Below are 16,912 nucleotides of genomic sequence, written 5' to 3' on the forward strand. Positions count from 1 at the left end.
ACGTCCTTCTGAGCGGACCAGATCACTCCTACCACAGCACACATGGCAGGAATATCTCTAAGAGTCAACCCGATAGTCAGGGCATGTCGGAAGGGGAAGATCGGGGCAAAAATCGGTCTGAAAATCCCGTTGTGTGAACCAGCCTTTAGCTCCTTCTGTATCGTGTTTCTGTTACAGCTGTTTTTCCTTCCTGTCCCAGAATTATCGGATTCCCTCCACATGTTCTCATCATTTCTCTTCAACAGTGTTTAAGCAGTCTGGGTTCATGTTCTCCTCGCTGGTCCCTACCTCCGGTTTGCTGCGACTTGTTCCATGTAGGTTTGGGCTTGGTGCTGTAAGTTCAGTTATCTCCTATTAAACACCCCACTTCCCCTGTACTGCATTTGGGTTTTGCTCCTACAAGACATGAAAATAGGAGATTCTCTGATAATATCATTAAATATGGAATTTTACTGAGTAGCCAGGTACCACAGTTACATTGAAAATCCTTTCAAACACGGAGAGTACGGTGATGTAAAAATGCTGACTGCTGGGAAAATGCTCACTGAGCAGCGATTTAACCTTCATCACATATCTGACTGAATTTCCTTTACTGTCCATTTGATGAGCTGCATACAGGCTCACCAGCATCCATTCTAGCTGGTCAGGAAGTTTCAGGACATTTGAGGTGGATTCAGGGGGGGGGGAATGCATTGGGTGAACACTAGGTGGCGACACAGTGCCAGAAAAACAACAACCATCTATCTCGGACAGACGTGAGCTTCCAGAGATTTTAAGCACACTTTATGTATGTATGTTAGTACATTTAACATGTTGTGCATCAATTTAAAGTTTTTTAAAGTAATTTATCTGATGTCTCCTTGAATCAGCTCCCTCAACTTATCTCCTTGTCTTTATTATAGATCTCACTTTTGCTCTGTCCATAAAAGAGAGAATCACAATACATTTTATCTTGTGCTACACTTGTACAATTTTAACAAACACTGCAAAACACTTTCCTACTATAAACCTTTGTAGAAGTATTTGGTGAATACAAATGGAAATAACTTAATTTTGTCTGCTTCAGAAGCTTGATGAACAGCTGTCAAGGTTTTATAATTTTTTTATCGTTAGCAACATAATGTTTTTTGTCAAAACCGAAACTAAAGAGGAGCTGAAGAAAGAAGGGATATAACCATCCATGCATTGTCTATTGCTGCTGCAGGGTAGCAGGGGGCCTGGTGTCTATCTCTGCTGGTTATTGGGCGAAAGGAGGGGTACACTTTGGACAAGAAAGCATAGAAAAAGAAAAGAAGTAAAGAGAATAAAATTCACTTCAGTTCTATTCATCTTCTATTATTATTAAATATAGGCTTAAAATTATTCATATCCCTGGCAGATTTTAAATTGGAATGACATCTGACAAATGGTAATTCGACATTACACATGGGATATAATTTTTATGAAAAAAAAGGGATGCCTTAAGTTCTGCTTTAACAAAAAAGTGCATGTAAAAGTGATTTATAGCCTCTATTATCAATAGGAAAGCCATTTTTAGCATTATAGCAATCAAACTCCCCCTTAGCTTCATGTTTCCACTGATCTGTATGACTTTTCACCTTTTCCAATTAGCCCCAAGTCCTTGAGGCTGGAAGGCCTTCTCTCCACCACCCTAAGCTTCAGCTCCTCCATGGATTATCTGATTCAAATTGGGACTGTGATTGGACCGTTTCAAAGTAAATATACATTTTCGACAGAATAAGTATGTTTGTTGACTTAAAAGAAGAAATCAAAAACTGCCATGTATATTGATAATGTAGGGCCAAAGCTTCTATAGGTGTACCACAAATTTAGTTGCGAAAAAGCTAAAAAAAAAAAGTAAACATTTTATATCAAGGAAAAATAGAGGAGTGGGTGAGTAAACAATGGTTAGGAATGAGAAGGAAGATATGAAGAAAGTGTGGAGGAAAGGTCCCGCAAAAAGAAAAGGGGGTGGGACAGAGGAAGACGGATAGGTGACATACAAGATGGAGGAGATAAAAAAACGATGCGAGGTCTGAGAGAAAAGAAAGAACCGAGGAAAAGCAGAAATGTTGTGAAGATGGAGTGGGAGAGAAAAAGTAAGGAAGGGTGATTAAAAAGTAGAGGAAGAAAAAAAGGGGAAAAGAAGGAAGAGAGGGGGGACAGCATCTGTTTCCTGTCTGGAGTCCAGCTGGAGGTGGAACAAACAACAAAAGAAGAAGAGGAGGAGGAGTAGGAGGAGGAGGAGGAGAAGGAGGAAGTACGGGCCGGGCCTGAGAACCTGTCTCATGCACACACGCAGGCTTCCTCAGGGAAAAAATGAACCCAACTTCCTCTTCTGTGTGCGAGCCGCTTCATTCAGTGCAGCTCAATTAGAAAAATCCTGCAGCTATAGGCTGAAGTAAAGGACTGGGAGGGCTGCTCTGGTGATTGGCTGATGGAATCAAAGCTGCATATTCAGAATGTATAAAACTTAACCACAAGATGCTTTTATACCAAGAGGGAACAGTCCACCTTAGGCAGGTGAATTTGGGTAATTTGTAGTGTTGCGCCGATGCCATTTTTTGGCCCTGATACCGATACCTGGCTGTGCAGTATCAGCCGATACCGATACCATACCGATACCATTACTTTGAAATTTATGTGTGTGTGTATATATGAAGAACAGCATACTACTTGGATGTAAAATAATTGCTACCATGCTTTGTCAAGCTGCTACCTTATTAAAGCAGGAAAAAAGACTAATACAAAATGAATCCAGTAGAACTAGTGAGTGTCGGGAGAGAGAAGGCTGCGTTCAAGTGACATACAAACATCAAAATAGTATCTGTGACCTATTTGTTGGTACTCGCCGATACCGATACCACCATTTTAGTGCGGTATCGGCGCCCCGGCCGATACTGGTATCGGTATCGGTGCAACACTAATTTGGCTCATTTTTATAGATGTATGCAAATGTGGTTCCTCTAAAATTCACCTGCTTTCTTTTCTCCTGGTAATACCTAAAGCAAATAGAACCAAGCCATTTCCTCCAAATATCCCCAACGGAGTCCAACAAATATTAAACACGCAACTTTTCATTAACTTCGTTCACATGAGAGCATGTGGATAATGTTCTAGTGACCAAATAACTTTTTTTTCTCGGTGCAGTAATTACCAGACTGCAAACTTTATTTTGCCCCAGTGGCATTTCTATTCCAACGAGATAGTGTGTATATATTTCAAAGCAGATCCAATAGATGCTCAAACAAACAGGGTGATGCTAAAAGTGAATACGTATTTGCTTACTTGTCGCTGAATCTTTGAGATGGTCTGCGTGTGTGTGCGTGTGTGTGTGTGTCTGACGAACATGTGGAGCGAGGGGTGGGGTAGGGTTGGGGGGGTTAGTAACATTTCCTGATTTGTTTGTTCCTCTAACACACTTTTCTTCCTGGTCCTGGCTGGATTTAGACTTCCTGCTCAGGAGCTATTCTCAGAGTGCAGACATACTCTCTCTCTCTCAAACACACATTCATCATCCCATCCCATGATTATATACATTCATAATGACACGTGTGCATATATATATATATATATATATATATATATATATATATATATATATATATATGCACACGTGTCATTATGAATGTTTATAATTGCAATATTAAATCAAAACCATTAAAGAAATTATTCAGAAATGTGAGCATCATGAAAAGTATGTTTAAAACTCTCCTTAAAGGTTATTTTCGAAAGGTACTTTTAATCCTCACCACAATGCATATGCCAATTTATTGAACATGAGTATACATCTATTAAGGTTTAGTCACAGGTGGCTCATGAAAGCCCGGAGCCAGTCTTTCTCACAGTTTTGACAATCAAAGGATTTGAACTTTTTTCATTGTGTGTTTTAGTTTCCTGTTTACCGTCATAAACAATGAGACCTCCTTCCTTCAGGTCACTATATCCCAGAGTCACTCTCTCTTCCTCCAGACTTACACACTCCCATTAAATCTGATCCGATATTGTGTCAAAAGCAACTCTTGCTTATTGAATTATTACATCAATCAACATTTCTGCTCAAGGCTATGGCCCTTGAATTATGCTGAAACAAAGTTATAGACTCAACACTTTAGTTTTTGCTCTGATTTTGCATGAGCTCAACTCAAAGATGTAAAACATTTTTTCTATATGTACACAATAGACCTATTTCTCTCAAATATTGTTCACAAATATGTCTAAATCTGCCTTAGTGAGCATTTGTCCTTTGTCGAAATAATTCATCCTAACTCGCAGGTGTGATGGATCAAGATGGGTAAAAAATGCGGATTAAACCGCAGAATTGTTGCACAGGTCGGCCGTAGGCTGGCCACGATAAAAGGCCACTCATCCACAACCGTCCCCTCATGTCGCCTCAGTGGTGAAGGAGCGAGGAGTTCATCCTGTAACCGGGGGATTGCCGGGTAAAACCCTCAGCTCCGTCTGTCTCAGTTGTGTCCTTGGGCAAGACACTTAGTAAGTAAGGTTTATTTATAAGCGCCTGTTCAAAGGCACAAGGCACTGGACAGGAAAAGAAACATTTAAAATGTAGATAAAACAAAAATGTATATGTAAAAAGCACAATAAAATTAGGACATAAAAGCCTGGTGAAACAAAACCTCTTTTCAATTGTTTTTTTTACCAGTCTATACAGAGTCAGCAAAGTGAAGCTACAGTGGTAAACTCCATAGTGTAGGAGACACAGACTGAAAGGCCCCGTCCCCCGCAGTTTTCAGCCCACTGCGAAAACGATGCCTGCTGCCGGTGGTCAGAGGCCCGGTGGCGCTGACTGTATGGCAGCCCTGCTTCTGTCAGTCAGCCCCAGGACAGTTGTGGCTACAGCTCACCACTGTCAGCATGTGAGTGTGTGTATCAACGGCCGAATGACTGAATGTACTGTAAAGGGATTTGGGGTCCTTGGCCTTGGTCATTACTGATATTACTGATGTATCTAAGTAACAATAATGATTCTTACCATGGATTGCTCCGTTCAGGTCAGGGTCAGTCTTAGTTTCGAGCGGAAGAGTAGGGCGGCCATTGTGACACGTTTGCGAGTGATGCTGGCATCAAGCGGGAGTTGGAAAGAGGATTGTGGCTTAATCTGCAGTGTTCCCACCTCTACCTGTGATCATGACGCATGGATATTAACCGAAAGGAAAAGATCCTGGATACAAGCAACTCTGTAGGATGGCAGGCCCTAGAGACACGCTGACCGGAGGGAGACTGGAAGTAGAGTGGCTTGCTCCTCCACACCTAAAGGATTGATTTAGTTAAGGCAGCTCAGGATGTCTTCATGGCTCCTGCCTTTTGGAAGGTTTTCTGGGTATGCCCTGTAGGGAGAAGACCCACTAACCATGGATGGATGGATGGATGGATGGATGGATGGATGGATGGATGAATGAATGAGTTTTGTGCAAAATTTGACAAAAGTTTGCAAACATTTCAGATATTGTTTTTATTAAGCTAGCTTCTAGAAAGTGTTTTGTTCATTGTTGTTAGGGTTCTAATGCTGCAGCTTTATAACGTGTATACATAGACCAAGACATGCAAAAGAGTAGAATAATAGGTGCCTTTCCATTGCTTGTGGAAAGCCCCATGCTTTTGAAAAGCCCGGGGTTTTCAAAGCCCACAGCGTGTTTCGATATAAATTTACTCAGTTAATTTCACTTTCCTGGGGCTTTACGTTCAGGAGAAAAACCGACTGGCTTGAGGTAGATCTTCATTTCCTCATGATTGTTGAAGGAGCAGGATTGTGTGCAGCAACGCATTCCGCCACCAGGAGCTGTAAGGAGGTGAATCTAGAAAATTACTATTTTTATACCTTTTATTTGTCACAAAAAAATAATAATAAAGATGTTTATAAGAGAGAATGTACACATTAAACTTCATCTATGCTCTCAGGTAATGGAAAATTTAAGCCTAGTTGAAGTTTTCTCGAGCAGCGTTTTCAGGCTGCTAAGCTAACCAGGCCGCTGGAGTGGGAATCCCCAGTTACCACTGCCTTAAAGTGGCCAGGCACCCTGGGATTTCCTGCTACCAGTTATCTGTTTGTGGTGGTTTAGTAGGTTTGTTGTGAATAACTGCACATACCAGAATATAAAATGTAATATTTAATGTGATAATATTACAAGGTAATATATATATATATATATATATATATATATATATATGTATATATATATATATATATATATACATACATATATATCTGTGTGTGTGTGTGCGTGGGTGTGTGTGTGTTGTAAGCATATTTTACTGTTCCTATTAGCAGCAAAAAAAAGCGTTAGTTTTCTAGTCACCGCCACCTGCTGCATCGAAGGTTAAACGCAGTTTTCTGCATAACTTCCCAAAACATTGTTAGTCTGATTTAAAATGGCCGTAGTCTTTTTGAGCAATGGAAGCAGTGGTGTTTAAATTCAAGATTTCACCCCGGTAAAGTCATGGGGCTTGAAATACTAAGTCCCTTCAGTGGAAAAGGGACCAATAATAATATTGCATTTAACAGAAAGTCCAACTGAATGTCATTGTAGTACTGAAAAAGTTATATTTCACCTTTTATAAACTGTTTGGTTCTCAAAAATAAGTCATACATTGTGTTACCCACAGCAATTATGCCAATCGAGATATAGTGTGATGTGTTCATTCATTGTAAAAATATGTTAAGAGTTTTGTAATTGCTCCAAATGTTATAACCACAGCTGAAGGTGAATAAAAAATGCATTATATATGTGGAACTGCTGCCTTGACAGCCTATCAATACACATGTATATGGTAAAAAATGTGACATCAGCAAATATATAAAACAGACATTTCCTGGAAATAAATTTGTTTAGTCTTTTTTCTAAGTTGGGGGTATGTAAAGTTTGGCTTGTAAACATTTTGTTGTCACATGTGTCCTTCAACATCAAATTTTATTTTACCATTCACATTCATACATTATAAAATATTTCATTTTCTTTTTGGAATTTTGAAATTTGGAAAATACATTTTCAACTGATTTAATTTAGATCAGGAGCAGGCAGAGCAGAAAGCAGAAACAATGCATCCATCCCCCTTTACGTCTGCAGTCGTTTGAGTGGAGTCGTCAGTCATCATTGTCCTGTGAAGATGGTAATTACTTTTGGGGATGTTTGTGTATCTGCAGGATCTTCAAGCGACAAAACATGAAACCACAGCAGAGATGTCATTTGTCTCTTCCTTTTGTGTTATTTATAGACTTGTTTATTAGACAGATACACGCACAGATTCCGTTTTGGGTCTGTGAACACGTTTCTGCTGCTTTATGGACGCACTTGTGTATGCATGTTTTCATTGGCCTGATAAATGAGCGTGCTCATTACATTTGCAGATTTCTGAGCACCACTCGCTGTAGGTTACTGAAATGATTTTGCTGAAACGTCAAACCAGGAAGTTGCAAAGCCTAAAACCCACATTCTGATTTCCATACAAAGATCAGAACTAAGGTACCGTCATGGTGTCTGCTGCTGAGAAAAGCATTGCAGCCTTCAAAATCTAAAGCAATCAAAGCTAGTTCTGAAGCTGACACATGACGAACTGATCAACTTTATACAGGATGAAAGCTTTTTAGGGGAAAAAACATTTTTAAACCTAATTCTGACCTGAAGCTTTTGTAAGTTGTCTCTGTAATGTGAACATGGAGCTAATTGGTAGATTTAATTAGCGATCTGAGTACAGTAAGATGATTAGGCATAACTACTACTCCAACATTCTATCTCAGAGTGTATACCTTCACTCATGTTTGTGTTTTAACATCTTTGATTAATTATTTGTTTTAATTTATGATTTCATATAGATTCTTGAGATAAGATGTGCTGCTTTGATCAGAATTTAAAACGAGTGAAACTCTGGTGAAAGCTATCAGATAGTCTGCAACTGTGAGCTTTCGAGTTTTCTTTAATTCAGTTACTTACGGGACTATTAGGACGTTGTCGTAAGCAAATTTTGCAGCACTATATCAGAACATATTAATAATAAGAATTTCTGATGCAAATAATGTCAATGTCTCATGTTCATAGTAGTTTCTCTCCTGAGATGTGGATTTCTACACCACTCTGTTTGAAAACAGCCCCCTTAATAAAATAAGGAGTTTGCTAATATTTGTATTCGATTCATGTTTGTATGACTGTCAATGTCAAAATAATTTGTTATAAGTGATCTACAAAATAAAAAGGAATATTAAAACCTAAATTTTAAGATAATTTATTTTCTGCTGTGACTTATTTGGACAATGTAAATGGACAAATAAGTCCATTGCATGGAATAATTGTTTTAAGTCAAAGTAATGTAAGCTATTCAGCACTAAATGTATCAACATAATATGCCATTAGCTCAGTATTACAGCCAAGATCAAGTGACTTTCTTTCACTTGCCACTGCAGTTTCTGTTGACCATTAGTCAGTTCTGGTATGTTCGTGGCAGCTCATCAGTCACTTAAAGCAAAATCACACCACCACTAACAAAGAAATGTCAGCTAAATTCAAGTTAGAAAATTCCTGGTGTTGCTTTCTGTCAAGTCTGACCACAAAAGTCATCCTCCGCATTAGTAAGACGAAACTATTACAAAACACTTATTATAGATACAAGAAGAAAGGAGGGTTAAAATATTCAACATTTACTGTAATACCTTTCAAAACTTCAGTTTCATCACATAGTGACCGCTAATGGCATTGTTAGCCTAGGATAGCGTGCCTGCGGGTTAAGCATAGGGAGTTCTGGAGGCCGAGGCCGCTGAGCCGAGGGTTTGAGCTGTGGCGAGTCCAGGGCAAGGTGACTCAAGCTGAGGTTAGAGGTTGGCACATATGGTCATGAGTGTCCTGGGTGTGGAGAAAGGGAGACCACGAAGATTAGGAGGATGCACCAGGGACCTGATTGGGACACCTGTGACTCATCTATGAAGAATGGAAAGGCAAAACTGCATGTTAGGTAGGTGTTATTTGTGTCTTTGAGTCAGTGCTGGATTTGTGTGGAGTCATTGACGACAAATTTCACCAAGTCAATCCTAATTACATATTAACCCTCAGCATCACCGTCCGCAACCTTGCACACCTGGATGGGGATTAAAAGCACTGTGACAGCTGAGATACTAAATAAGGGGTTGCAATGTTGCATGAGAGGAGGGTAAGTGAAGGAACACCATTAGCTATGCCATTTATCAGAGCAGAGTTGTTGCAAAGATTGACCTGTTTTTGCCTCTCATAAACTAATTAATACCTTTCAAAAGTATTAATTCCCTCTGGAGATTTTCAGAATTTATTCCATTACAGCCAACAACGTACATGTGTTTTGCTGTGATTTCATGTAGCAGATCGACACACAGCCGTGAATACCTATGAAGCAGAAGGTTATTTATTTTATATGGCTTTGAGTAAAAAATGTGAAACGTTTGACTTGCATCCTGCATGTATACAGTTGTTAATACCCTGTTAATCAGATACCCCTAAATAAAATGTGGAAGAACCAGTCGCTTTCAGAAGCCTTCTTATTGGTAAATAAAAGAGTGCAAACACGGTAGAAATCCTGGAATGGTTTAATGGTTTGTGGAGAAGTTTAAAACAGATTTTTAAAACTGTAGCTATTAGCTGGGCAACTTTTTAAAAATGGTCTTTATTGAAGATTTCTAAGAAGAAAGCCACTGGGAAGGAGAGCTATAAGATGCCCAGTTTAAAGTTTGATGAAAAAAAAAAACATTTAAAAACGTGCTAGAAGGCGCTCTGCTCAGATAAGACCAAAAATGTAACTCGTTATACAAAATGGCATGTGTGCATATGAGTTTTTTTTTAAATAGAAATTAGAATTAGGTTTTAAACTACAAACTTATTTGTCTTACTTTCTCACAGTTGTGGAGCATTGCTCTCAGAAAATGGATTATTTCTCCAATAGTAAAGATTTGGGGAATGATTTGTTCAAAAACCTAAAAGAAGTAACACAATTTAGATTAATTTAACCAATAAATTACCATTTTATATAATAGGTGTTTTCTTTTTTTTTTCCCCAAAAGGTCACGTGACATTTCAAACTATACAAACTTTCAAATCCCAAAGGTCAAATAGATCTTTGTGTTTTAACACTTACTGACCCCTGGTTTCTATAAATTCATGTGTTAGATTAGTCAAATCAAGGAAAATTGCTGTTCACAGATACTCAAACTGACAGAGCATCAGCTATTTTGCAAACAAAAACAGGTGCAAAGCTGGTAGAGCTTTGCACCTAGAGCTTTATAAATGTATTGCAAGGGCTAAACATATATGCACATACCACCTTTTAGATTTTTAGCTGTAAAAACATTTAAAAACCATGTATCATTTTTACGCCACTTCAAAATGATGCACCATTTGGCATTTATGGCTGAAATGTGATAAAATGTGAAAAATCTCTGCTGGCATGGATACTTTTGTAAAGTACTGTAAGTTAGTGAGACCATACTGTTCTTCTTTCCTGTTACACCATTAAGGAGTTTTAGGTAAAAATGACATTTAACGGTGTCATATATTTAGTGAAGGATTATCTTCACAACTGGAATCTATTGAGTCTGCCTACTTTTGTTATAGCTGGTCATCACAAAATGGTATAATCCTGACTTGTGTTACTGCAAAGCTAATGTTATGTGCTCAGTGGAAGCGAGCTCAGTCATTGTTTCCCAACATTGTGAACTTGAGCCTTTGGTCAACAATAAAATGAAAAGTGTGAGAAACGTGCGGTGGATGTAGCATTGCAGCGACACAATGCGTCCATTCAATGCCACGGTGAAGTGCAACATCCTTCCTTTTGTTTTTCCACCACAGCCTATTTTTCTGAATGAAGGACTGGGTTTGAAGCACCTGCAGCGGCACGGATGCAGATGAATAATAAGTGAATGAATGAGTGGGAACATGTGCTCACACAGGTGTCACGTGCACACAGACTCGGACAGAACAATCAGCGGCGCAGAGGACTACCCTTATCCCTGCCTTTAGCTCACATCCAGGGGTTACCACTGGGGATGCTGGCGCTACTTGACCAACAGCAGAGCAGCTCATGTAAAACTCTAGAGCACTTCAGATTCTAAACAACAAAGGTCTATAGAAAAGATAGTAGACTCAAGCTTCTGTGTACATTACATTTACATTACATTTTTCTACCATGAAGCACCAGCATGCATAAACATATACAGTACTGTACTAATATTTATATGTTTTTATGCCCCCATGTTGTTTTGAAATCATGTCTGTAAGGGTAAAGTTTCGTTTATTTCAAATCTTGTAGTTCCTCCACCCTCAAGTCATTCCGACCTGTGTTAAGCAAATATTTATTCGGCCTCTACAGGGAAGTCATGGAACAAATCTGTGAAAAAAGAGACTGTGACCCTTACGACAAAAGAACTTACACCTTTCTTGTTAATATGCTGTACATTTTAGAGCCTTTATCCAAATGCTGTCATTATCCACAGCTCTTAGTGTTTGTATTTAGATCCTCTGAGTGTGCATTCTGTCTATGTTAGTCTACTTTTCTCTGTGCCCAGCTCCTCTGCTTGCTGTTGATTGTACTCACCTGGTTTCTATGTTACTCATCACATCTCTGCAGTATTTAAGCTTCTGGTTTCCATTTGCCGTCTGCTGGATTCTTCTGTTGCTGTCTCCCGGGTTCCTTGTGTACTGTAAGTTTTTCATTTTCATCATTGAATATAGCCGCATCATTCACGGGCTTCGGTGGAATTGCAATTTGGATCCTCAATAATCTCAGATCCTGACAAATACAAATTTGTGCCAAATTAAAAGCTACACATACACACAAAGACATGACCGGACACAATGTATTTCGTTTCTTTGGGTTTAGATCCACACAAAGTACATCTCTAAGTACGCCAACGTGAGCAGCAGGAAAAATGTGATTTTAAAATGTAACTAAATGCAAATTTAAAATAATATTATTGTATCATTCCAGCAATATCATCATGCTATGAAGAAGATGGGTTCTGATTTTTACTTTTTTTTATTTTAGTAATTTTGAGCACATATCAGAATCATAACCAACTTTTTACACCACGTTTGTGGGTACAAACAAGGAGTTTGACTCAGGGTTGCAGCGTTCACATTGTGTAAAAAAGAGACCTACAAGTAACAGCAAGCAGGGCAGCAATTACGAACTATAACAGAAAAGACATTATTCAGAGAAAAAAAGGAAAGAACAGGGGGAGTGTGTACAGGAGAGTTTTTATTCAGCGGAATAGCAGGCTATGTCTTCTTTTAGAATAAATAACAACAATATGTCCATCATTACATAGATGTCATTATTTGGCCATATAGATATCATATTAAGCATGAAAATTCCTGGAGAATAACATATGGCCTCACACCAAATTAATTGTTCTCCATCACTACTAATGGCCCGTTGGAAGTGTATGATAATTTAGTTATCTACAGATATTTGTTATTTCCCTTGTTCTGTTTTTTCCCCCCAAATGCTTAAAATATTTTTTGTTGCAACACGCGACAACTGCATGTTCAAACAGCGGCGAATAAAATATCACAACTGTATCAGCAATAGAACTGAAACAGCGTCATCAGCTTAATTTTGTACTACACGTACATGTATTTCGCATTGCCCTCTGCAGGGATTTCAACCGACAACTAGTGTTGTTTACATTCCTCTGTCTGTCTGGTGCTCACAGACACTGAGTCACTCACACACGGGAATGCCCTCAGTCTGCATGCGGCTGCGGATGCGTGTGCAGAGAACCTTAGGCACACAGCAATTACCAAATCGTGTTCCTGAGTGTGGGTGAGGATCTATTTGTATACCGTTCATCCCTCTCTGTTTGTGTGAGTCATTAATACCCAGACAGGCATCGGGTGAGTCGGTGATTCAGACACTCGATATTTGGTGCAAAACGGCAAAGGCATCAACAGGGCTTTCCCTTATAGCCACACCTGGAGACAGATTCAGTAAAGATGCAAACATGACCAAAAACTTAAAGGCATCAACCGCTGATCCTATGAAACCCAAACAAAGTCTTCTTTATTTCCCTCTTGTCCCTCTGGCAGGTACAATAAACGTCTTTGAAATCCAACGCTGAGGAAAGTATGCATGTGTCTTTTGCGGCTGGTAAAGGCTTCACCAGGAAGAGTTCCAGATTCCCAAGTTGTTCTGGGTTGCAGCATGTCCTGTCAATAGGATGGTGCAGCACACTTTGGAAACCCATCATTGGTTTGAGCACTGTAAAACTATTCTGATCTTGCTTTGTTAGTTAAAAATAACTCCAAGGAGAATGAACAGTAAAACATCTCAAATCCCAATATCTTTGATGGCACGGGATAGTTGAGTGTTTGTGCAAAATCAAAAACATTTCCTTGAGCAATTTTTTATTTCAAAAGGGAAATTTGCAGATTTTAAACCAGCTGGAATAAAGATTTAATGGGATGGAGAAGGAGAGACGGTCCTCTGATGGCCTCTGAGTAAGATGTATGTGAGGGTCTATGTTTGTGACCTTCCTTCTCTTCTCTAATCAGTCTTGCAATAACTCTCAACACCTCCACTTCCAATCTCACTCCATCCTTTTTCCTCTTTATTCATCTCTCTCCTCTCAACGCTGTCAAATCCTCACAGTCGCCGTTTCTTATTTATCTCTTCCTCCCTTTCCTCCCTTCTCACCAGTTTCTTTCCGACCATATTTCTTCTTGGGTCTTCTTCATTCACGCTTTGTTCCATTCCACCTATTCTCCATGTCTGTTTGTCCGTTTCCTTCCATCTATTTCTAGTCACCAAATGATCCCCCTTCCCTTCTTTGTGACAGATGAACAGAGACAGATAGGGAGAGTGAGTTTTCATTTAATCTGCTAGCCCTGATTTTACCATGACCTCAGGGCCAAAACTAAAGAGTGATTTAGAGGTTGCCAGTTTCCATCAGGATTGGGCTCAATCCCCCTCCCTTTCTCAAATGTCTCATCTTCAACCAAGGACACACACACACACACACACACACACACACACACACAATACAGCATAATTCATAGCTATGACAGAAGAACACACTCTCAAACACATGAAAGCTCAGATATATTAAGACAGAATCACGCATCAAGAATTGACCGTTCATTTCCTGGAGAATAAATCAGGGTTGACAGGGAGTTTAGCTTCTTTTTAATACAGTTTTAGAGTTTTGATTCATGTTTTAACAGGAGAAGCATTGGACAAAGATGCTTGTTTCTCAATGCTGAATCCTATTGCAGTACCCTTGCCAGGGTTGCCAGATCTGGCTGACTGTTTCCAGACAAAACACGACGTAAAACCCACCCACCTCTATAAGAACCGGCCAAAATCTCAACGCCCGTTGAAACTCTTGTTAATAGCATAAAAAAATGTCATACACATGATAACGACACACCTCATAAGAAGACAACTGCACTAAAACAAAGAAAAAAAACACAGGTATCATCATGCCGTAATAGCAACCACAAAAAGGTTTTCAAATACCAAGATGGACTACAAATCCAGCTTACTGTAAAATGATATGAGCTCTAAGAGTGTATTCACACCTGCCATATTTGCTCTGCTTTAAATGGACCAGGGTTTGTTTCCACCCTTGGTCCAGACCATTTGTGCAGGTGTGAACACATTCAGGTGAACCCTGGTCCGGTCCAAACAAGCTCATCTCGACCCAATTTTAGAGAAGATCTTGGTCCACTTTCAAATTGACTCTGGTGCGGTTCGCTTCTGGTGTAAATGTGAAACGTATTGCACCTGATCCTCTGTTCCTGTGCTAGGTCCCACCCTAGTCATTTCTATCCAATTGGAGCAAAAGTAGGTACAACGTGAAAGCAAACTGCACCAAACAAGCGGACTAAAAGACTTGGTGTAAACAAACGCTCTATCTCCCACCCAAGCTAGTTTTTTTCTCAGCCCATGTTCATAATATGCCCAGTTGGGTGGAAACCTGTAACTTCTGGCAACCGTTTCCTCTGCTGTCAGATTTTAGGGAGAAAGGGAGAAAAAATAATCCCAATTCTTTTTCTTCTTCTGCTCCTGCTCTGACTGGTTTCTCTGATGAGTGTATGGCACCAACATTTGACTGATGGCTGTGTTGCACCCTGTTGCTCCATGAAAAGTATATTAACTTTTACCTCCATGTGCCATAATAGAAACCTGATGTCCTTTGTCTGAAGCTTGAGTTGTGGCATTCAGACACCTTCATTGCTGCTATTAGAATTCTGTGGCCTGCAACAATAAAACGTGAGGTTATGTTCATTTAAAAGCAAAATGATCTTGGTCATTTAGAGTCTAGACACACCTCCTGACGCTTCGTACGGTTCTTACTTTAGCAAATATACATCTGAGGGAAAAACAACTTGGAAAGTGGTGAGGATTAGATGACTAACATAAAAGAAGGGTCACTTGTCACCGTCGCAGGTAATCATTGGCTCTTGATTACTTGTCAGAAGTCAAGGACACGTCTTACATAACATCAGCCTGCCCAGCGGCAGGGAGAGTTGGAGGACAAAAGGAGTTGAGCTGCTGCTTGTGCAACGCTTTGCTTTGACACTGTTGTTGACAATGACGGATAATCCTCGACCTTGAAGTGTTTTCATTTTGGTTTCTGTCAGCGTCTTCCTTTGTCAATAAAGTGGTTCCATAAGTTACAAGGAAGCATCAATTCTGGGAGAAAAAAGCCACACATTAGCAAGTTTTGGTGCTCCTCATAAGAAAGCCCTGATTTTTTATTTATTTTTTTACAAAAAAATACTTGTGGCCGGGTTTTACGACTCTGCGCTGGCCTTTTCCTTTGATGGTGTCATGCACATAGTACAACAGACGAAATTGCAAAGGTTGTTGGTCTGGGCAATATGGTGGTGTGGTTGATTGTTGTGGAATTATCTATTTTGCTATAATTAATCTAATTTATGATTTGAGAAACTAAACTGTGGAAAAAGTTCCCTGAATGTTTGCCTCAAAGTTAGCAAACACATTTTCTTTGGATTTTTAAGATTACGTTTTTCTTAGCTGGTGGGTCTTAACGGTATAGTGGATGATCTTCCAGTCCAACATGCCAGTGATGGTGACATGCTCACCTAATGCGCCAATGCGCCTGCTCATTTTTGTTGGTTTCCTCTTGCTGTGCATGCACACTTCTAGTGCTTCTGTATCCAGTGAGCTTCAGCTTCAGCCGTTCTTTGTAACTCAGCTGCTTTCACTGTATACTTTAAAAATGCCTGAGAGCTGCAAGCAGCAAACTCTCTGACAGGTTTATGAGATGAAGAGGAAGGCCTCAGAAGAAGGAAATAAGACCAGAGCAGGTTTAGGAGATTCTTTAACGCAATGGCAGAAGAGTGGGTAAGATGGTCTTATACAAGCACAGTTATTAATAAAGAGACTTTGATGTTTCTTACCTACTTTTCCAGAAAAAAACTCCTTTAACCCTTTAAAGTTACTTTGTTACACAATAGCTTAGAAAACATTTTGAACATTTTTAAAATGTTTAGTACTTCTTGTCACTCATTTCAGAAAGTGAAACTAAATATAAATATTTCAACCCTTTATTTGTTGCAATTTTCAAAATCATGTCTTATAGTAATAAATTATAACCCCAACTTTTGTATCAGAAAATTAGAGGATTAGATCAGATTTATTCTTCTTTTTCTTTTTAACTTTTTAACTCATTATTGTCCTTTTTTCTTTCAGTTTTTTTTAAGGTTTTTTAAGGTTAGTTTTATTTACAAAACAGTGAAGTTCTTTATTATTATTATTATTATTATTATTATTATTATTATTATTATTATTATTATTATTATTATTATTATTATTATTGTACCCCGCCTCTCGCCCACTGAAATGCTGGAGATAGGCACCAGCACCCCTCGCGACCCCATGAGGGATAAAGCAAGTAAGAAAATTAATGGTTGGA

Source organism: Fundulus heteroclitus, chromosome 3 (genome assembly GCF_011125445.2).
Source record: "Fundulus heteroclitus isolate FHET01 chromosome 3, MU-UCD_Fhet_4.1, whole genome shotgun sequence".
NCBI classification, from domain to species: domain Eukaryota; kingdom Metazoa; phylum Chordata; class Actinopteri; order Cyprinodontiformes; family Fundulidae; genus Fundulus; species Fundulus heteroclitus.